The sequence below is a fragment of the Syzygium oleosum genome, unplaced genomic scaffold (genome assembly GCF_021117445.2).
Source record: "Syzygium oleosum isolate NSW1041296 unplaced genomic scaffold, Sole_v2.1 Sole_v2.01, whole genome shotgun sequence".
Taxonomy (NCBI): domain Eukaryota; kingdom Viridiplantae; phylum Streptophyta; class Magnoliopsida; order Myrtales; family Myrtaceae; genus Syzygium; species Syzygium oleosum.
Window position 1 is genome coordinate 25,557,541 of NW_026607485.1, and position 22,482 is coordinate 25,580,022.

The 22,482-nt window shown below is 41.7% G+C and overlaps 1 protein-coding gene and 1 pseudogene across 1 annotated transcript in view; one reads left to right on the forward strand and one right to left on the reverse strand.

The window, feature by feature from the left end:
- LOC115676175 (phospholipase A1 PLIP2, chloroplastic) overlaps positions 1–22,482 on the reverse strand; it is a 37,653-nt gene that overhangs the window by 9,682 nt on the left and 5,489 nt on the right. The window lies entirely within an intron of this gene.
- Positions 12,778–21,398, forward strand: LOC115676195 (pre-mRNA-splicing factor ATP-dependent RNA helicase DEAH7-like; annotated as a pseudogene).

Below are 22,482 nucleotides of genomic sequence, written 5' to 3' on the forward strand. Positions count from 1 at the left end.
AAACTTATTCATTTTACTCACAACTTTGAAACCGACAATATACATTACTCACAATTTACCTCTTTGTGGTTCACGTCATTGGGTGTTTTCCCCATAGAGAGGTAAATTGTCGAGCGCCCTTAATAAAGGGGAATTTTAAAATCGCGCGGCCGTAATTTGTAGGGGTCCCTTTTTCTCATCAAAAAAAGAGTAAGGACCCTTCTGGTAAATAAAATATGATTATGTTATTAATTTCACCTTTCGGTCGTTAGCATTTTTTTTTTTCCTGGAACGCTGTATTTCTCTTTCTTGACGCTTTCGTCTGCCGCCGGAGGAGCCGTGCGTCGAGAAAATTTTTTCAAAAGGAAATAATAAAAAAATAATTACTAGCTGGAGAATCCCGGAAACGACGGCGCGTGCGACCCGCGTTGCTGTGCCAGCAGCAACGGGAAATAGCTTTGCGCGGAACGGCGCCGTTTCGGGGGGCGCGCGTGCGTGCGGGCGGGCGGGCCCGTGTGTACAGGCGGCTTCTGCTTTCGTACGAAAGCGCGTGTGGGGCGCGCACCGACGGCCGAGATTAGAATTCAAAAGTTTTTCAGGGGGGGAAATGGATTGGATGGCGGTCGCCACGCGGCGCCCACGTCAGCCGGTGCAGATGAACCAGCGAAGGAAACGAAGGAAGGCCTTTCGATGACGTGTCACCCCGGGCCGGGGCTCTCCGTTCCAATCTCTACCCTCTTTTTGGTTTGTCGATATACGTTTCCCCGAGCCAATCCTTCTCGTGACAATACGAGACAAATTCCCATTTATCTTAAAGCGGAAATTTTTTTCTGAAGGAATTGCAATACCTAACACACGTGGAGATACTTATCGATACGAGAGGAAGTTTACACGGCTCCGAATGGGATTGGTCAGTTTCGTCACGGCACATTCGTGTCGATGGACACGCGAAGAATGCCGTTTGCGTGACCTCGCTCTCTAATTTCTTCCCCCTTTTTGCGTTGGGCTTTTGAACGCCCCCGATTTGTGCTGATTGAGCTTTTCTTTTCTTTCGCGTGTCGATCGCTGATACCGTATTTCCGAAGACAATCGACTCGTTTCTTCGTATGCGACATGCCACGGCGGCCCCGAGCTGCCACCGACTCCGTCTGGACAGCAATTGCAAGAGGGTCTCGTGTGGAATCTTTCATAAGTATCAAACTGAGAGTAGATGTTATGAACCTCTTTCCATCAAGACGGACTTGTGATGTGCCTTCAATGATGGCAATAGCGCAATGTCCAACCCCTATATCACCAACATAGCATGATCTTTGCGCCGCACAAGCTAAACTTAATTGTAGCGCCATCGAATTTTGGCCATTCTAGAAAATTCACCCGAATTGCATATCGATCTGTCACGAATTACGCGATAATAAACTCTCCTTTGTCCACAAGTACGACGGTTTTTTTGCCAAAAGACCAATCGTAAGACTAACATACAATGTCTCCCAAATCTAGTGTTTTATCTCTATTCATCTACTCACAATATGGAGATTAAACATAGTTCAAGTCAGACACAGCATAACAATGCTCTTCGTTTCACGTAATTACATCCCATGCTACATCTTTTCGTTTTAACATCTTTAATTTTCGTACTGTGATACAACAGAAAAAAGAGGCACCCTAGATTTTCTTACTACTTGTGTGAGCACTGTTTCTATCTCTCATCATAGATCTATGGTTAGAATTCAACTTGAATTACATGTTCGGTGAGATTTGACATATGATACTCTCATGGTGGGTAATACATAGGAGGGACCATCGCCCTCTCATACTAGTTTGTTTCTAAAGACAGATGGATTTTTGCATTTTTGGCTCAAAGATCACATAAATTGGTAATGCAATTTATACTCTTTGCAATTAATTGGACCTCTAAACGGGACAAAAGAGGCGGTCTTAGCGAATCACGGTCATTCATTCTTACTCTTTCAAACGTCAGATTCAAATCTAAAGATAGATCATATAAGAGCTCTCTACGTCTTTCTAGCGTTACGTTTTGGGCTGTCTTTTCGAGTTTAATTTATCCCCCCTGATCAAGACTGATTTCCTAACTCGAGTTAGGAATTCGACTTAAGCACTTGCGCTTGCTCATCGAGACGGAGATAGAGAGAGAAAAAGAGTACATGCTTAAAGCATGATGCGAGTAGGAAGACCCGTGTAAGTGATCAAGTCCTTTCCAACAGCGCGATTAACATGACTTTCGTCGATAAACGATCACAAAAGTCATTATAGCGCTATCTACATTTTAGGCTACATTTGGCAATCGCTTTGCCGAAAGTTTTTTAGCCTCTAGAGACCCTTGGCCAAATCTAAGACATTTGGCAAATTTTTTTGGAGAGTTTTGGAGAAATTCATTGCATTTCCAAAGTCTTCTAAAGTCTCTTATCCCAAGGCAGGTTCGTAGGAGCTTTGGGGTTAGCATTTATAGAATGCTAATACATCTTTTTTTACTTTCAATATTGCTCTCGCTAAATTTTCGAAATTCTGGAAATACCCTCTCTATTTTCAATCTTATGCGATGTTGTCAGCGAGGCCAGATTAGATCGCCAGCAAGCCAGATCTAGCATCACCGACCCATTGCCACTCGCGAGACGTCAGGCGATGATTGACAATGCCGGATTTGGCTCGTCGGTGTCCGACGAAGGGTTTGAGTTTGGTTTATTTTTTCAAATAGCGATACTTGCCATTGCACTTTCAAATCACACTTTGCCAAACACTTTTGCATTTTGAAGGACCCATTTAACCTAAAGTCCTTTATATTTCTCCAAAGGCTTTCCCCAAAAACCCAACCAAACGCAACCTAAGACTAAATTCTTGCACTGGCCGGGATTTTATTGCGAAAGTTGTGAAGCGGACCCACATAGATGCCTTTGGCAATACGGTTTGTAGTTAGAGGCTTTAAAAATATTTGGCAAAAAGGGTGTGTCCACATTAAATTAAGTGGAAAATGAATCCATAGGAGAATGAATAGCCTCACGTCACCCATTTTCTATAGTTATAGGTAGGAAATGAAGATTAAGACAGCTTATGATGTTGAATTCAAGGTCTCCCAAGTTGGTGGAGGTTGTGTGGGGGGAACATGGGATTTTTTTTGTTCCCCGAAGCACACGTCGACTCAGATTGACAATGGAGAGCTGCACCAGAAGCATGAGATGATGAACGGGCCTTCGCTTGGCCCGCTCAAGCTCGGTCGGTCCAAAGTGCACGGCAGGAGAGCTTAGGACAAAGCCCCTTCTCTTTCTTGGACCCGACCCTTCCAACTACGGTTTCCACATTGATGCTGGCAAGAAGGCCCAGTGTGTCCCAACAAGGAGAGCGCGAGCATGAGTGACCGTGCAGATTATGAGATATCCGAGCCTGCATGTAGGCTTCTTGTCTAGTTATTGTATTCTTTATGGATGCAACAGAGATGCTATATATTGTCTCTAGCTGTGACTAGCAATATGAACCCTAAGAGCACAAGCAGAAGTGATCATGCAAGTCCTTTGATATCGGAGTCTGTTGTAGGTTTTTGTCTAGTTATTGTATTCTTTCTGGGTGCAACAGAGATGCTATATTGTCTCTAGTTGTGACGAGCAATATAAAACCCTAAGAGTGCGAGCAGAAGTGATAATGCAAGTTCTTTGATATTGGAGTATGCTTGTCTGTTCTTGTCTAGTTATTGTATTCTTTCTGGATGCAGCAAAGATGCTGTATCGTCTCTAGTTCGATCCTAAGAGCTTGTGTTTTAGTCGCTCTGAGTACAGAGTATGCTTTATTACTCTTACTCGAGCTTATTTTGGTTGGTGGGTCTACTGACCTGAACTTAGACTTCTTCATTTTGTTGAATATGAAGTTAGATACTGCCATTTAGATAGGGGGAAGAACACTAGAAGTGCCAAAAATTGTGTACGGCGCTCACTTTGGTGCAAAAAGTTTCAAACGGATCACTTAAGTGCCAAAAGTTGTGAAAAACGATCACTTAAATGCCACTTTGCCGGAAATCCGACGTGGCATTTTTTTTATTAATTTCTCAAGCTGATGTGGCTCGCCGGAGGCTGATGTGGCATTTCTTTTCTTTTTTTTTTCCTTTTCTTTCTTCTTATTTCCGATGGCCGGCGTCCGGCCACCGACCATGACCGGCCTCGCCGGGCGTCGACCCTTGCCTGGGCAGGGCGAGCCCCGGCGAGGGCTCGCCTCGCCAGATCCTGCGAGGCCGGCCCTCGCCCGGAGGAAGGCGACGCCTCGGCGAGGCCACCGTGGCCTTGGCGAGGGCTCGCCTCGCCCGATCCGGCTAGGCCGACCCTCGCCGAGGCCACGGCGGCCTCACCGGCCCTCGCCCGGAGGAAGGCGACCCCTCGGCGAGGCCGCCGTGGCCTTGGCGAGGCTCGCCTCGCCGAGGCCACGACTGCCTCGCCGGGCCTCGCCCGGAGGAAGGCAACGCCCGGCGAGGCCGGCCCTGGCCGGTGGCTGGCCTTCGGCCACAGGCCATGGTAGAAGAAGAAGAAGAAGAAAGAAAAGAAAAAAGAAAAGAAAGAAAAAAAATCAGAAAAAAGTATTTAAAAAATTGAATTATACACGTGAAAATGCCACGTGTCATTAAAATTTAAATATAAAAGCCACGTATTAAATTTGGTCGGAATTTCTCGCCGTTGGCACTTAAGTGATCGTTTTTTCTCCGATTTGGCACTTAAGTGATCGCCGGCGTAAACTTTTGGCACTTAAGTGATCCAAATGAAACTTTTGGCATCAAAGTGAGCGCCGTACACAACTTTTGGCACTTCTAGAGTCCTTCCCCCCATTTAGACACCTTATCTGCTCTTTACCCGCCTCGATACGACATGCTTTTTTGTATACCATCATTATATCTTTTGAACCCGCTAACTTGACGTCTTAGCTTCGACTCTTGCAAAAAATGAGCAATCTACCACAATAATAAGTAGACCGAGATACATAAGTATATAAATTATTGATTTCATTTCTAGAATACAGTGGTTAGACTTTGTTAGTAGATTAGGGATAAAACACTAGATTTGGGAGACATTGTATGTGAGTCTTGTGATTGGTCTTTTGGCAAAAAACCGTCGTAATTGTGGACAAAAGAGAGTTTATCGCGTAATTCGTGACAGATAGATATGCAATTTGGGCAATTTTTCTGCAATGGCCAAAATTCGATGGTGCAAGAATTAAGTTTAGCTTGTGTCGCTCAAAGATCATGTTTTAGTCGCTCTCAGTATACATTCCTCATTCCCGCGTCTTGCAGCAATCATTAACGCGGTCTCTCCACATTCTGTCCGCGAATTCAGATTGTAGCCAGCAGAGATCAAGCATTGAAGAACTTTCGGATACCCGAGGCGCGCTGCCGAATGAATGGGTCGTATTCCAGTTTTAGGAGTGGTTTCCAAGGGACATTCTGGATCAACACCATACTTCAGCGGCACATCTAATGCTTTGCTGCTGTTGCATAGGATTGCACGGTGGACAAGAGTTTTTCCACGATGAGAAGAAGGGGGGAACTGTTGGAGGAGCAAGCACAAGATGGCACCACTGCATTCAAAGTACTCCACAGCGCACCAGGTGACGTAATGTGGCTCAGCTAGGCCTGCACCCACTCTAAATTCTTCTCCTGTATTTACATCCCAGGACCAATCCCCCAGCTTCACCTCAATGTCTACTCTAACGTCTGCCTGCATTGCAAACCCGGAAAGGTCACAATCTGCAGGTAACAGACAACTAGTTCGCCATGCTACCCCATTTATTTTTTGCTGGTACCACAAGGGAAAGGTCATTCCTACTATTGTAGCCGTAACAACCTTACCTGTGGCAGCCTTCAGACCACCGAAACTTGCCTGCTGATGATGGCGGCAATGAGTGGATTGCAATCCACATTAATGTGGAGAGATGGCTTAGAGGATTGAAGCAATGCCCTATCAGTTCCATTGACATCCACACCGCACCGCAGTAAACAATATTGCAATCTCAGATGGCATCTCATATTTATCAAATAGAATGAGATTGGTGTCTTTCATTTGGAAGAAAAGAGTAATTAGCTCAAAGAGACAGAGACAAGTTGCAGTAGCACAAGCAAACTTTCCTTGGTATGGATAGCTAGGCTATTGCACTCAGTTCTTGGCTATCAAAGTTGAAAACTTATTCATTTTACTCGCGACTTTGAAACCGGCAATATACATCTCAGGTAATTGTTGAGCCAAATAATGAACCAAATGACGGATGAAGACTTGATTTCACAAAATTCAATTCTGCTTGAAGCCTTAATTGGGGTTAATGTTTCCTGATTCTGCTTGTAAATCTCTGTAATTACTAGAGTCCATAGAAGATGAAAAGGACTTGTTCTCGCGACGGATCAGCCGTACCTTGATGAGCGCATCAACAACCGCAACGAACCCTCTGCAGCACGCAAGAACAAGAGCATGAACAGCAACATGTGGACGGATCATTTGGATCCCATGAGCATTTCGGAAATCCTTGGCTGCCCCGCGTAGCTTGCCTCCACTAAGGCCTCCTCACATGCATCACGAGATGCCCCTGCGGTCATAAGAGCTTTGGCAACCTTAATATGACCCTCTCGTACGGGGGCCGTTGTGGCATAGCCCCTGAACAGTTCTGGTTGACGTCAGCTCTCATGCTCTGCCACATGAATATGTGCAAATCAAGTTAATTTGATACGGAAGATCGATAATTCTCTTGTCCTTCTAAAATTTTCTCCTTTGTTGGTAAGGAGAGCCAATAGGAAGTGCAAGGGAGCTTGGAGCAGGAAAATCCTGCAGCACTCTGCAGCCATGAATCTAGTATAATCAAACCGCTGGACAATTCTCTCTAATCCAGACAGAATTTAATACAACGCCAAGGCTCAGAGTATGTCTACCCAAATTGAATGCGGTCATTCCACTTTCATTGATGATGTGCGCCAAGTTAATCAAATAGGGACAGCCACCATCCTTGTTGAAGACATGTTCATATAGGTGCACCGAGGGTGTTTGGCGAAAGAGTCACACACGAGAGAATCGTTGTGGTCTAAAACAATTAATATATACATAATCAACTCGTTACTTATAAGCTTAAACTTTCGACTGCAATAAGACTAACTGCAAATATGTAAATAGGGTTAGAACTTTTTCTAACGTGGGAGACTTAAACCTTTCAATTCAAAATATATTTATATGAACACGTATATTGGTGCATAATTTTTTGCATAACAAGCAAAGGTGAACACCCAACCAAAAGTTGGACTTTCTAGAGATGGCGAAAGAGACACAAAAGTGTAACTACATGAGTAATAAATCTCATATGACAATTCTCATTACTTAGGGAATGACGCAGCCTAAAATTACCGGGTGCAATACAGATAGGACAATCCCCCGACTTAGCCAGATGTATCCCAAAAATTTGCTTTGTACCTAGTGTATATGGGCTTATGACTTGGACTAAATGGGCCGGGCTTGGCCCAAATCCCAATAACGTACTTTAAAGTATATAACCATTTCGAGAAGTCTGTTATCACTCCATGCTGCGCACGCTCTCGTCTCCCTCTGTTCGCCGACTATCGTCACCGTCTCCAAGTAGGTAATCTGTTGAGCTGTTAGGGTTTGTTACTTCATGATACGCTCATTCTGAAAGAGAAATTGGACTTTTGCTTGCGGTGTAGTTTGTGACCCGCGACTTCGGCGAAGCCAAAACCATAGAGAAATTGTTCGAGCAGGAGATCAGGAAAGCGGAACAAGATGGAGCCTGAACCCCTACCGCCGACGGTGGCCTTCATCCACCAGTTTCTCAATGCTTTTGACGCGAATCATCAGAGTGTGGTTGGGTTATATGGCGACTGATCTGTGGTTAGTTTTCAGGGTCAGGGAACGCAGGGTCGGTATCATATCATTGCCCTCTTCGAGTACGGTTGTGCCAACGTGGCACCGTATGACCGAAATGGACTGGCAGGAATCACGGTCCGGTGCTTTCATTGCATTTTGCAACGGCGAAATACAGTATGCAATCTCCCAGCGATCCTATTACTTTACAGAGGTCTTCCTAGCTTGACACCTATCCTTTTCCTGGCTCCACCCTGTCTTCCCGAAGCAAGAACGGTTGTCGAGCTCTTCCTAGCTTGACACCTATCCTTTTCCTTGTCAACGGCCTCGATGACAATCTTTTGTTGACAACTTTGTGCTCTCAAGCTCTTTCAATTTCAAATTCCCGCCTGTATGTCCCAGTTGCTTTCAAATGTTTGCTTTCGTGAGCCATCTCGTATGGGCTGACGTCATCCTCTGACATCTTTTACTATTTTATTTATTTCAGTTGTTGACAACCTAATTAATTATAGGTGTCAACACCAGTTCAGGTTCGAATTGATTTGGGTTTCATTCTCTTCTTTTAGCTATGATACACTTCTTGAGAATAGTTTTTTTTTCCTTTATCTCCGTGTTTTAGTCCGGGGACTTGTTACTTTGTTAGGTTTTCCAGTTCAGGTTCGAATTGATATGCATTTCATTCCGGTGCTTTATCTCCGTGTTTTTAGTCTGTGGACTTGTTGGGTTTCATATGGTTTGATAAGATTGAACACCTTTATCTCCGTGTTTTTAGTCCGTGTGACTTGTTGGGTTTTCCATATGGTTTGACGGCCCCCGATGCTAGATATATGCTTACCGCATGTGATGTCAAAGAGGGATTTTTTTAACAATGACCACTACGAACGAATGACCAACGACGTTGAAGGAAAGAAGGAGTAGGAGTAGGAGCTAATTCGGACGGAATCGAATGATTTCGAGATCGAGAATGATAGGGTTCTAGGAGACTACCAAACCCAAATCGTAAGAATGCCTCAAATACCAATCTCCAAATAAACAAGATAACAAATGGATGCTAGTGTCACAGGTTGATCGATCTAGCATTTCCTCACCCGTGAGGCCTTAGGAATTTCTCCCCAAGTCAGCCTCCCACGATCACTTACAAGAACTTTAGAGAGAGAAGCTTCAGAGAGAAAAGCTCTGAAAGTGTATTGTTTCTTGAAAATGAGATATGAGTAAATGAGGGGAGGAGACCCCATTATATACAAGTACAAGACTGACCGTATCCGTAGATCTCTCCTCGATCTAATGGTGGAGATCGTACTCCCCCAACTACCTCACCTACCGCATTTATTACAGGAGTGTCTAATTACCGTATCGCTCGTCCCTAGGAGTATTCTAGAACACATCAAGAAAATACTAGTACTTAGAACGCTCAGGACCCGCTTTCACATTCAGGGGATGGTCACGGTCTATCGTCCAGAAAACCTTGAGAACGATCCAATTCTCTGGGCCGTGACACTAGAGTCTGTGAAGTATATCTCATTTAGTATCTTCAATATGTATTTTTTCATTAAAGTCCACTCTCTCTTGTTGAGCTTGGTCACCCTTCTCGTCCTCGTCCTCACCTCCGACCTCGCCCTCTCCCTCACTCCCGACGGCCTCTCCCTCCTCTCCCTCAAGTCCGCCACCGTCGGCCGTCCTGCGATCCGCGATCCCGATACACCGGCGAATCAAATTCGGAAATTATTCGCGAAATTAGGTAAAATTATCATCCGATATTCTTAGAATATTTGATTTCCTAATTTTTTCGGTGTTTGAATGTTTCGTGAGTATCTTTGGTGGATTGTTAGAAATCTTAGGGATAATGTGTGAGATATCCGCAATATTTAAAATATCCCAATTTAGGAGGTTTTCCTAATTTAGTAACGTACCTAGACGACTATCTGACCTTGACTCTAAGGTACGATACGCAATGGTATGAAAATCGTTATTCTATCCATAACCACTTGGATACGATAACATATTTTATTCGTTTTTCAAATTCAAACGGTCGGCTTTCTATCGATATCCATGACCCTGTGGATATGATCGCTATCTCGAGTCGTTTTCCTAATTTGAACATGATAAATGGATTTTGCGGATCGCTTGGGTGGTTGGCGTGTGATTGCTATCTTTATTTAATTTATTTGCCCTTTAAAAAAGAAAATCCAAAAATATTAGTTAGAATTTAAATTAGAAATTTTGCATGTTTAGGAAATCCTGAATATATCTAGAAGATAGGATAATTGCTTAATTTAAATTGAGATTTAGGGTAATTTATTTCCTAGTTTAAATTAGGGCTTATTCTAGTCCTAATAGATTATTTAGGGCATTTTAGAATTTCGAATTTTCATAAAAATACCCAAAAAGAAGTCATTTTAGGATAAGTTAAAGTGTCTTTCTAGAATAGATTGCATGTTATTTTGGACATTTTTTTATTATTCCGAATTTTAATGAAAAATACCAATGCCCCTCCCTAGAATTAGTTCATTTCATCGCAAGACATATAGTTTGCATGTTAGGTTTCATTAATCGCATGTCATATTTCGCACGTCATTGCATGTAGGTTAGTTTTCATTTAAATAAAGAGAAAACCCTAAAGAACACATTGATTGAAGTGCATGTTAATTAGAAATCATAATATGACCGTCTGTGTGATTTTCTAGCTAACAATGTAGATTCTTACGCTGCTAAAAGGTACGTTGTTCTCATAAGCTAGTAATTTATTTACTGCTTTCTTTATTGGGTGTTAACTTGGTGGATTGCGCACCCGCATGGTCATCCCACATGTTAGCAACTAGGTAATAAAATAGATCAAAACTGCTTGCTTAAACATTTTTTTTGAAAAGAAAATGTACTAAAATGATGTTAGATTAAATCTGGCGTAACCAAGTCCTCGAACTCAAAATATCTGGTCTGTAGAAGTAAAACATATCTCCATATATTTTATTTGGGTTTCTAATCGACCTACCGCAAATAGATTAGTGGCGACTCCAGCACGAAAACATTTGTATGTTAAGAAGTCAAACCCTAAGTCGCGAATTGGTAGGGCATGGGAGGGCCCGAATTAGGTTTAGACTTAATAATTCATTAGCCAAACCTCTAGGTAGTACACCCTAAGGTGAGGTCACAGTTCAAAAGCGACCAACGCTATATTCTTTGCGACAAGTTAAATGGCGGTTTGCGACGACGACGGCATTTTGCGTGTGAGGTTGGCCATGGTTGTTAATGGTGATTAGCGGTGAAAACAAGGGATATGTGGGTATCGGTAATGGGCCGAGCATCGAAAAATGTCATACCCGTCGCAAGTTCTTCCCGAGCGGGCCGATCCATGGGCCGGTACAAATAGAAGCACACTCTGCGGGACAAAATCGGCTCTTTCATGCCAGCTCCTGCTTCTTTGTTCGACTCTCTCTTTCTCTCTTGCTCGCTCGCTCCGGCCAACGTGGCCTCTCTTTCTCTCTCTCTCGCTCAATCGATCTCTTCTCATTTCACCTCTTACCCCTCAGTAATTGCCTAGAAATTGCATTCGACAAACATTCCCATTTACTTAAATACTCGTTCCGCCCCTGAATGATATTTTTAACCCAGTTATCTGTAAAAAGAAGAAGAGTTAATGATACAACCACATCATTAACCCAAGTATAATTCCATGGGGAACAACTAGAATCTCAGAGGAAAAGGGACCGGTGAGAGGCCCAGTTCTACCAAAAGCCCATCACGCCCCGGTCGGAAAATCCCCCCGTCTCTTTCTTCCATCGCACTTCGTTTTATTCTCTCAACCGTCAACGCTTCTGTCCCCGACTCTCCTTTTCTCTCTCTCTCTCTCGCTCGATCTCTACTGACGCATCAGTGTAGAAGCTCCGCCTCCTGCTCCGGCGCTGCCGCCGCCAACCGCCGCCGGCATCCGCACTTCGCTCCAAAATCTGCAGCACCTGGCGGTGCGTCCGCGAGCAGCTGTCTTCCCTTCGTGTTCCCCTCTCCGCTTCTCTCTCGTCGCGTCGTTTCAGCTGCGTCATCTCTGGTTCAGGTTTCTGAGCAGGGAGCGATTCGGTTTTCGCGATCGAGTGCCCTAGGCACCTGGTGCGTCGTTCATATATATTAAAGTTGAGATGGAGGTACGTGATGCTTAACAGCTTAAAAGCACAGTTGATTTCATTATGTTCGTGAATTGTGTTAATCCTTTGATGAATTGGTATTCGAGAAGTTTTCAGTTTGTGATGTTTGGATGCTTTCGGGTAGGATAAGGTTACATCGGAACCGGAGAAGAGTGATGCTGCCCGATTATATATTCCTTGGAAGGAGAGAGTAGTCTTTAGACCCTCTCATAGAAAATCGTTGTTAGGCAAAATGAGTCTTTTGGCGGATTTTTAAGAATTAATAACTCTTGCCCACTGTCATGAGCTGATTATTTCCCGGTCTATCATAACTGAACTAAACTTTTTACGTGTGTATTATACTGCGCAATCTATACTGCTGAGACAGTATTACTCGTGACTGCTATTGGTGAATCATTTTGAAATTCAGTCAAGTATTCTGGACATGTCCTAAGAGGTAGTTATTAAACATCTGTTTGGGAGACTCAATGTTACTGAGTAAGAACTTTGGTTAAAGTATGTGTTTTTAGGGAGGACAGTAAAAGGATTTTGTTGCTTGCAAAGCCAGAGCTTGTCTTACAAAAACAAAATGTATTCTGCTTGGTCATCCCCATTACATGTGAAGCTAAGCTGCTACTGATTATGAAGGGCTAATTCGATGTTTGCTTAGGTGTGTCTATGTAATTCTTGATGTGATTCTCTAGAGGAAGTTACCTAGATTGAAGAGTTAGTTCGGCAATGTCATTTTTACTTGTGTTTGTTGATAATTGAAATTATGTTTTGGTGGTTTGTCTCCTTCATTTGGTGTAGTTATGCAATTTTTTGCCCTGTCCTGTCTATCAATGGTCACCAGCTTTGAATGTCTATAGTACTTGTGAAGTCACTGTACAACTTCATGTATGGATAGGGTTGGATGTTCTTGCAAATGCAAAGCGGGGAGGATCTAAGGTTGATGATGGATTTAAGGTTCCTAAAGAAAGAGTTACTTCTGTTGTTTCATCTTTCGATGAGGAAGGGAAATCTAAGTTATCAAGAAAAGATGATAAAGAAAGCGATATGGTTAATGGCGCTCGCAATACTAATCGGAGGTATCGTGAGACAACTGCAAGCAAAAATTCTGATCCAGGTTCGCACATCCTAAATGGTTTTTATACGCATTTATTTGAGTTGAATTAGTAGTTGCAACTAGGTTAGAAAATAATTAATCAGTCTGTTTCAATGATAAGCTTGCCCTTCTATTGTTCCTCATATGTTGAGAGGCCATTGATCTGACGTGGACGAGATCTTCAGTTAGTCAACTAGATCTCTAAATATTATAAAAGATATGCTTTCAATCTCAGAACAGGAATTGACTTCGCCCAGATGGAGTAACATGCGTTCAATGTTAGGCTATCTGTTGGAAGTTTAAAAATAAGTTTTTTACAATGTGGTTGAGCATTGACTACATTCTCTTAGCTGTTTTGGGTCAACAATCAGGCAAAAAAGAGCCCTCTCTGTGTAGGGGTATTCCCAGTGCCGAGGAGGAGAGGACTTCCAATTTTTGAACCTCTTCACGGTGTCTGGTTGGAAGTGGGATATAGATGCCTTATTTGCAAAATAATAACTAATGTAGGAATGAAGATATTTATAAGCTGGTATGTTTTTGCTGCTGCATGCTCTAGTCCCTTTTATTTTATCTTGGAAAAGGAAAAGCAGCAGATAGCCGAATAGCTATCTTTGAGGTGTATATGGTGGGTGAAATTAATTACTGGTAATTACTTGTAGAAGTAAGTTGATCTCAAACAATCATCGAAGCTGGTCTATAGTGGTTAAACAGGTTGGAATCAATGGATTTGATGTGTCCATAGTCTTGTTAGCCTTACTCCATGGGTTGTGGATTTGTTCAATAATTCTTAGAAATGTTGGCACTGGAAATAGCTTTCATTTTTGTAGGCTATCTTTTGGGATGTAAACTATCAAATAGCTCCTGTGCCGTTGGCGTAAAAGTCTTTAGAAGGTTATTTCGCCAGTTCGAAGAAGTTTTGTGTGATTATCTTCTTCTTCTTTTCTTTGAGCAGAAAGTACTGTCTCTGGTGCAAAAAGGGAGACCTTTACACCCAGAAATCGTCGCCCAAGTGATTCGATACGTTCAGAAGTGAGTGTTCTCCTTTCTAATATTTCTTTGCTATATACTGATCGGCTGCTGCAAGTAGTTTCTTGCGAATTTGACAATTGGTGCATATGCCTGTTCATTAGAATTACCGCCTTTGCTAGTCCAAACACCGTTCTCATAGATTGATGAAGATATTAGCAAATTAAGGGTTACATAATCATGTGTTTTTTTATCTAGTTTTCTCAATGTGCCTCGTTGCATAAGCCTCTCTTTGATCATTGAAATTGAAGTTATGGTATGTTTTTCCTCAGTGGAATCTTTTAAATAACAAGTGACATTCTTATCTTTATTAGATGTTTTATCAATGCTTCTAATACATGGCATATTAATTTGAGACAACTTATTTAGTTAAGGAATTTATGAGCAAGGTTTAAGCTTCTTAGGAATTTACTTTACTTGTCATGTCCTCTATTTATAGTTTGTATTTGGCTTGATGTTTCTGACAACAACATTTGGCTTTTAGTTTAAATTGCTTAACTTTGTCATTTATGCAATTTTTAACTGCTCTTTTCATCATCCTTGTATCTCTATCTTCTTATTTAGTTTAATTTTACAAAAGAAAATTTAGCTTCATTTTTTTCTTCTTAAGAGTCAGGAAATGCTTTGTGCTTGTTCTTTTGTAAGGTCCTCTTATCAGGAAAGTGCATTAATAGGAGGATACAACTTTAAGTTAATGTTAGCATAAAGACAATCTTTCGGCAATTGCAATTGGAATTTTAAGTAGGGGCAGTTTCTAGGAAACGTGGAAGTTGGGAGGAAGCATAGTGGAGAAGATGTAGCTATGATTTCTGTTCTCTGTACTTTATAGTTCAGAATTCAGCTCTTTCATATTACTAGTTTGAGGGCCTTGCAATTTATGATAAGTGAAAACTTAAAACTACAGCAGAATATACTACTTTATAAATTTTATGAAAATATTAAGATCTTAATTTCTTGAATGCAATGTAAGTTGGAGTTTCATTGTAACTAAGTCATATAAAATACATTAGACATGTAATATTCAAGTGTTTTGGCAAATTAGTCGGACAAAACATAAAAACACTAATGTGGATAATCAAGAGAATTGGCAAGTGTGGTTATCATGGACATCTAAACAAAGAATCTAGCCAAACACTTTTATGTACTAATAGGGCATTGCGTGAGTTTGAAATTTACTTATTTGGTAAAGTTGTTTCTTATTAAGAAAGAAAGCTGAAACTTTATATTCGTTATTTCTTAGTCCGTAATGACATGTGATCTGGACATTATTTAAATTTAGATATTTGTTTGTTCTTCTTTTTTCATTTTGCTAACATTTAGTAATTTAACTTTTATTCATTACAAAACACTTGATACCATTGACGACGTAGACACAAGACAGTTGAATTATATCTAAATATTCTAGTAATTTTTAAAGTTGAACGATGCTACTTTTAAAACTTAAGATCTCTCTTCCAACAACCTCAACTATTTGAGTGCCACACTCTCCGCATCGATTCACCACAACCTCTTAGTTTATCTATTTATAAAACAAACTTGAGGGGCTGGAGAGATAAGGGGACCAACTGCATCATTTGAATGTTGCTCGTTTTCTGTTGGTTCTGAAATTCTTGTGATGCTGAGTTGATATCTGCGAATCTGAATATTCACTAAAATTCCGCTCGCTTCATTTTTGTGTAAGGTTTCAACTCTCACCTCTCGGAGTAGTAGGGGGAGTCCCCTGTCTGATGAAGGGCACCATCGCCATGAGCTGCGGGATTCCAAAGATGATGGAACTGAAAGGAGGCGGTCAAGACAGACATATAGCATGGATAGTGAAGACAGATATCATGGAAGAGAAGTACGGGATCGATATCCCCATAGTCACAGGGGAGATTATGGAAAGAAAGAAGTAGATACGATGGCAGGAGGACAGCTGGTATGTTTTGTTCTCCTATGTGGATGTTTTTGTTTCTGCAATCTCTTTTCTTCTACTGGATACAGAGATGAGGAAATTGGCAGTTTTTCCTGTCAAATATACATGTAGAAGCTCTTTTTGGGTCAGCTGTTTTTTCTGTCAAGGGCCAAGTATCTGGAGATCTTACCATTTAGACTTAATGCAGTTATTTTCCAAAACATAAATTCAGAAGTCAACAATTTTTCATTTGATGATTATTTGATGTTTGAATTTCTCTGAGTGTGTACTGAAGTAGTCTAAGATTTACTGTATCCCTAGCTATAATCCTAACGTAATTGTGGAATTGTCATGAAATCTGGAAATTGCAGGTAGAACTGAATGGGATGATGGAAGATGGGAATGGCAAGACACGCCACGCCGGGATGGAAACTCTAGCTCTAGAGGGCGACATCAACCTTCACCATCACCGATGTTTGTCGGGGCCTCACCAGATGCCAGATTAGTTTCACCTTGGTCGGGTGGTTATACACCCTGTTCTAGTGGTATGTTGTTTCAAATATTTGAAATGTCCTGTTAAGTTTATTATTCCTTTTATAAATGCGCTTCTAATTTTCTCCCCAAATCTGTTTGATTTAAGCTTGCCTCTACATTTGTCGAAAATCATGCCTGCAATCAGCTTGTATGCCTGTCATCAGCGTGCATCATGTGAGAAAAGCATGCTGACTGGTTCCTTTGACATTAATTAAGCCATTGTATCAATAATCTTAAGTTTCTTCAAGTGATGTTGCTTGATTGGGTAATAAGCTCCTTCTGACGATAATGATAGTAAATTGACTTCGGTATCCTGATTTTAGTTCATGCATAATCTGAGTCTTTATATGGTTATAAGTTTTGAAAATGGATGGAATCCAAGCCTGGTGTTACTTAATACTCATTGTTAAGGATATCTGGCTTCTTCAATTGCAGGTTCGAAGGGATGGTACTAAGATGACCCTTGCTTAGAGCAGAAAATTGTCACAGCTTACTGCTGATAACTCTCAGTGGGAAGAACGACAACTCCTGAGATTGGGAGCTATTAGAGGTACAGAGGTGCAGACTGAATTTGATGAGGAGGAAGAATGCAAGGTTATTCTTCTTGTACATGGTAAGCATTAGTGTGGGCTTAAAGTCCCAGCGGCACAGGTTATGTGAATTGCCGCATATCCATAATTGGTTGCTCTGGTTGTATTTTGTCACAGATACAAAACCTCCTTTCTTGGATGGAAGAGTAGTTTTTACTAAACAAGCTGAGCCTATGATGCCGCTCAAAGATCCAACGTCAGATATGGCTATAATCTCACAAAAAGGTTCTGCTCTGGTCAGGGAGATCCATGAAAAACAGAGTATGAATAAATCTCACCAACGCTTTTGGGAGCTCGCTGGCTCAAAACTTGGAGATATTCTCGGTGTTGAGAAATCGGAAGCCGAGGTAATGTGTTTTGCGACTTTGAATGACGATGTTCTCTTTCTTTATAAAAGTTGCTGTAGTAATGCCCATTCCTGAAAGCTTGTTTTTCTTGAAATCTAGATTGATGCGGATACTGCTGTAGTGGGGGAACAAGGCGAGGTAGATTTTAAAGAAGAGGCAAAGTTTGCACAGCACATGAAAAAGGGTGAAGCAGTGAGTGATTTTGCGAAGTCAAAAACTATGGCACAGCAACGGCAGTATCTCCCCATTTATTCAGTGTGTGATGAGTTATTGCAGGTTGGACTTTTAATCTTCGAATATATAATGAGTTCAATGTAGTTGTGGTTAGTTTTGGATAATATCTCGTGCTGTAAGAGTCTTGGGTTTATATGTTTCTAAACTAGGTAGTCTTTTAGGGCTAGTATTGGGTAATGAGGCATGGGGTTAATATTGAAGTCAGGACCTAAACTTACTCTGACTGGAGCTGTAGTTTCTTTGCTTAGTTGAACAAATTGAAGCTGGGGACGTACAAATTTTGCAATTATGGCTTGTTTGAGCTCTCTTATAGTTATTGCAGGCTGGGTTTATTTCGTTTGGTGATGGAATATAGTTATGAGATTAATGAGGATATGCTTTGACATTGTCGATTGACAGACAATGCAATCCCGCTAACAATACATATTAGTAGTCAGTTGTTGAAAAATGGAGATGGAAATAAATATAGCTGAAATATTGTTTAAGGAATTAATAGTGGTTATGTTTCCTTTTCTCTTTCTTGGTTGTCCTAGCATGTCGGTTTTTTAGAGGGGGTGAGGTGGTGATTGTGGGAGATGGGCTATGGTTAAGAAAATTGACCTATTGTGTCTTGATAATCTGTTCACTTTGTTCATTAAAGAAAATGGTATCACTAACAGTTTTCTTTCTGTGAAGAAATTCATCAGCTAACTGTGCATGTTGCATGGCCAAAAAATATTGCTTGCAAATCGCAATTGTTGCATTCTTGCTAGACAAAGCCCACCATGTTTTGTCCTTAATAAGTGTGGGAACAAGTTTTACCCAAGAAAGGCGATGTGGGAACAATCACATTTTCTACTGCTTTCTGTATGCATCGTGAGATTTCCTACATTTGTCTAGAGGCCTTCTTCTTAGTCTATTGTTTGTTACGAATGTCATGACTCTTTTGGGTGTTTGTTGTAACTTGCTTTTACTGTGTCTTAATATTTAATACAATAGGTCATCCGTGAGAATCAGGTGGTGGTCATTGTGGGAGAGACTGGTTCAGGGAAAACAACTCAACTAACACAGGTTCTCTTCATGATTGATGTCATTAATTGTTCTGAAAATCTGTTGTTAGGTTTCTATGAGCAATTCGAATCTATTATGACCTCTTTCTTGTTATATACTGTGACAGTATCTGCATGAAGATGGCTACACTGTGAACGGCATCATTGGTTGGGTACAACCAAGGCGTGTTGCGGTGATGAGTGTGGCAAAGAGAGTGAGTGAAGAGATGGAAACTGAGTTGGGCGAAAAAGTGGGGTATGCCATTCGTTTTGAGGATGTGACTAGGCCAAAAACAGTAATTAAGGTAGACTTTTTTTTATTGTCAAGAGCAAATTCTTTAGGATACTTTATGTTTTGGTTAATTCTGACTTTTCTGTGTTGTTTTTGAATTCTTCTTCATGCTGTTGCTGTTAGTCTAGGACATCTCTAAAATTTGTTGGTTACCCGATAAATTTGAATCCCTGCTTTTTCGTTTTGATTTTACACTCCATCATGTATCATTGTCTCTTTGTTTGTCACTTGCTATTGCAGTACATGACGGATGGAGTACTCCTGTGTGAGAGACTGAAAGATTCTGACCTTGATAAGTACCGGTATGAAAAGTCTTCTGTGCTCTGATCTATTATTTCTCTTTTATGTAAACTGTGTTGGAATGGATTTGTACGTGCATTGAGAATATTTTATGCAGACAAGAGATAAAGGTTCCTCAAGCAGAACCTGACTTTTTTCTGTTTTTACCTTTTTCAGGGTCATCGTGATGGATGAAGCACATGAGAGATCACTGAGCACTGATGTTCTCTTTGGGATATTAAAAAAGGTGGTAGCTCGCCGTCGTGATTTTAAGCTCATCGTAACATCTGCAACTCTGAATGCGCAAAAATTTTCGAACTTCCTTTGGCAGGTAATAGTCATATTTGTCAGAAGCTTATCCAATCCGAATGTCTGTTGATGCAGGACTAAATTTAACTTCTATTGGTTACAGTGTACCGATTTTTCACATACCTGGATGGACATTTCCAGTCAACATCTTGTGGAGTAAAACCCCATGTGCAGATTATGTCGAAGCTGCAGTGAAGCAGGCTATGGCTATCCATATTACCAGTCGTCCAGGCGACATCCTCATCTTCATGACTGGCCAAGATGAAATTGAAACAGCATGCTATGCTCTAGCAGAGCGCATGGAACAGCTTGTATCCTCCGCGAAGCAACGTGTTGGTAAGCTCTTGATTCTGCCCATATACTCTCAACTGCTGGCAGATTTGCAAGCAAAGATATTTCGAAAGGCTGAAGACGGGGCTCGCAAGTGCATCTTGGCGACCAACATTGCAGAGACTTCTTTGACGGTAGATGGAATATATTTCGTCATAGATACAGGCTACGATAAGATGAAAGTCTACAATCCCAAAATGGGTATGGATGCACTCCAAGTGTTCCCAGGAGGCCGCACTGCTGCAGACCAGCGTGCTGGTTGTGCAGGCAGAACAGGACCGGGTACATGTTATCGACTTTACACAGAGAGTGCATATTTGAATGAAATGCTCCCAAGTCCCGTGCTGGAAATCCAGAGGTCCATCCTTGGGAATGTGGTCTTATTGCTCAAGTCCCCTGAAGTTGAGAACCTGCTGGATTTTGATTTCATGGACCCACATCCGCAGGATAACATTCTCAATTCAATGTGCCGATTGTGGGTCTTAGGTGCACTTAACAATGTCGGGGGTTTAACAGAGTTGGGTTGGAAAATGGTGGAATTCCCATTGGATCCTCCTCTTGTAAAGATGCTCTTGATGGGCGAACGGTTAGGTTGCCTAGATGAGGTTTTGACAATTGTCTGCTCTCTGTGCCGTCTGTCTTTTTCCGGCCAAAAGATAGAGCGGAGGAGAGCGATGCTGCGAGGGAGAAGTTTTTCGTTCCGGAATCTGACCATTTAACGCTGTACAATGTCTATCAGCAGTGGAAAAGTAAACAGTACAGAGGGGATTGGTGTAATGATCACTTTTTGCATGTCAAGGGCTTGCCGAAGGCTCGAGAAGTGAGGTCTCGAGTGCTGGATATTCTCAAGACGTTGAGAATTTCATTAACTTCGAGTTGGCCCAACACCGATATCGTGAGGAAAGCCATCTGTTCTGCATACTTCCACAATGCAGCGAGACTAAAGGGCGTCGGCGAATACGTGAAGTGCCGGACAGGGATGCCCTGCCATTTGCACCCGAGCAGCGCTCTCTATGGCATGGGACACGCTCCAGTACGTGGTCTACCACGAGCTGATTCTGATAGCGAAAGAGTACATGCAATGCGCCACCGCTGTGGAGCCACGGTGGTTGGCCGAACTGGGTCCCAGGTTTTTCTCCGTTAAGGACTCAGGTACGTCCCTGCTGGAGCACAAGAAGAAGCAGAAGGAAGAGAAGACGGCCATGGAGGAAGAAATGGAGAACCTGAGGAGATCCCAGGCTGACGCAGAGGTAGAGATTAAGGCGAAGGAGAGGGAGAAGAGGGCGAAGCAACAACAGCAAGTCTCGTTGCCTGGGTTGAAGCAGGGTACTGCTACTTACCTCAGACCAAAGAAATTTGGTCTATAACAGTACATAGCGTTGTATCAACAGTATATAATGTAACATGTAATTGTTAGCGGAAAAGCCAATAATTTGGTGGATACCTTCACTCTGTTTGACCCACAAAAAAAGTGCCCGCACTCATTTTCGATACTGTCAAAGCCTGTTCAATAGTATAAGTTTTTTACTTTTGAGCTAGGAAAATGACACGCAGTCGAAAATGATGACCTGAAATACTGAGCTGATAAGAGCAGTTTCACAAGTTTGGTTAATCGCGGACCACCTCATCACTTGCAAAGAACTCAATAAGAGTGAGAAGTTGGATCAAGAATTCAAACTAAGCATTCCCACTCGTTCAGTTATTATACTGGCATGCCTCTAAATTTTATCGAGGTTCGTTCCTTACTTAGTCAATATAACTCTAATTCATGACATTGAGCGACTCTCTTTCCACGACGCTAAATGCATATTGAGTGTGAGAGAACTTCTGCTCATTGAGGATAATTCAGAGCACTTTGTTTAGATTACTCTAAGTGTTTAGCTCTTGGGTAATACCAAGAAAAATCTCAAACTGATATACATATGACAAATTTACCCCAAATTAATTTTTTGACTACCAAAAAACCCCAAACTGGTATACCTGTGACAAATTTACCCCAAACTAATGTTTTAACCACTAAAAACCTTAAACTGTTACACCCGTGACAAATTTACCCTCAATTAGCTTCTATCAAATTTTATTATTAAATTTGATGATCTGGATGACACATGGTGACGTGGTATGGTGACGTGACAAGTCCAAGTGGAAATCCTTTTGCAGCCATCAGGCTGTCCTAATGCTCGTTTCAAACCTGCCAATTATCACCAGCTTCCTAGTTAGCTTCTCTGGTGATGCTTTACCTAAATTAGCAATGCCCAAACTTTTTGGCCCAGCCTTGTTTTAACCTATCAGCTGGTATACATTATGCATAATAATTTATGAGTATAGTTGTTTAACATAATCAGCAAGCTACTTCAATGCTCGATACGGCCTCCCGACTTTTTACGTTTTGAAAATTCACGATTATCATCGTCACTTTTTTTTATAATGAATTGTAAGTTGCGTCTTGCACCATACATAGTTTACTATAGTGACAATTCATTTTCCAATTACTTCCACCCCGCAAGAACCCAAATCCGCCCACACTCTCCACCCCACACCGAGAGGGAAGCTCAGTCCTACTCACCTTCGGAGGCCAT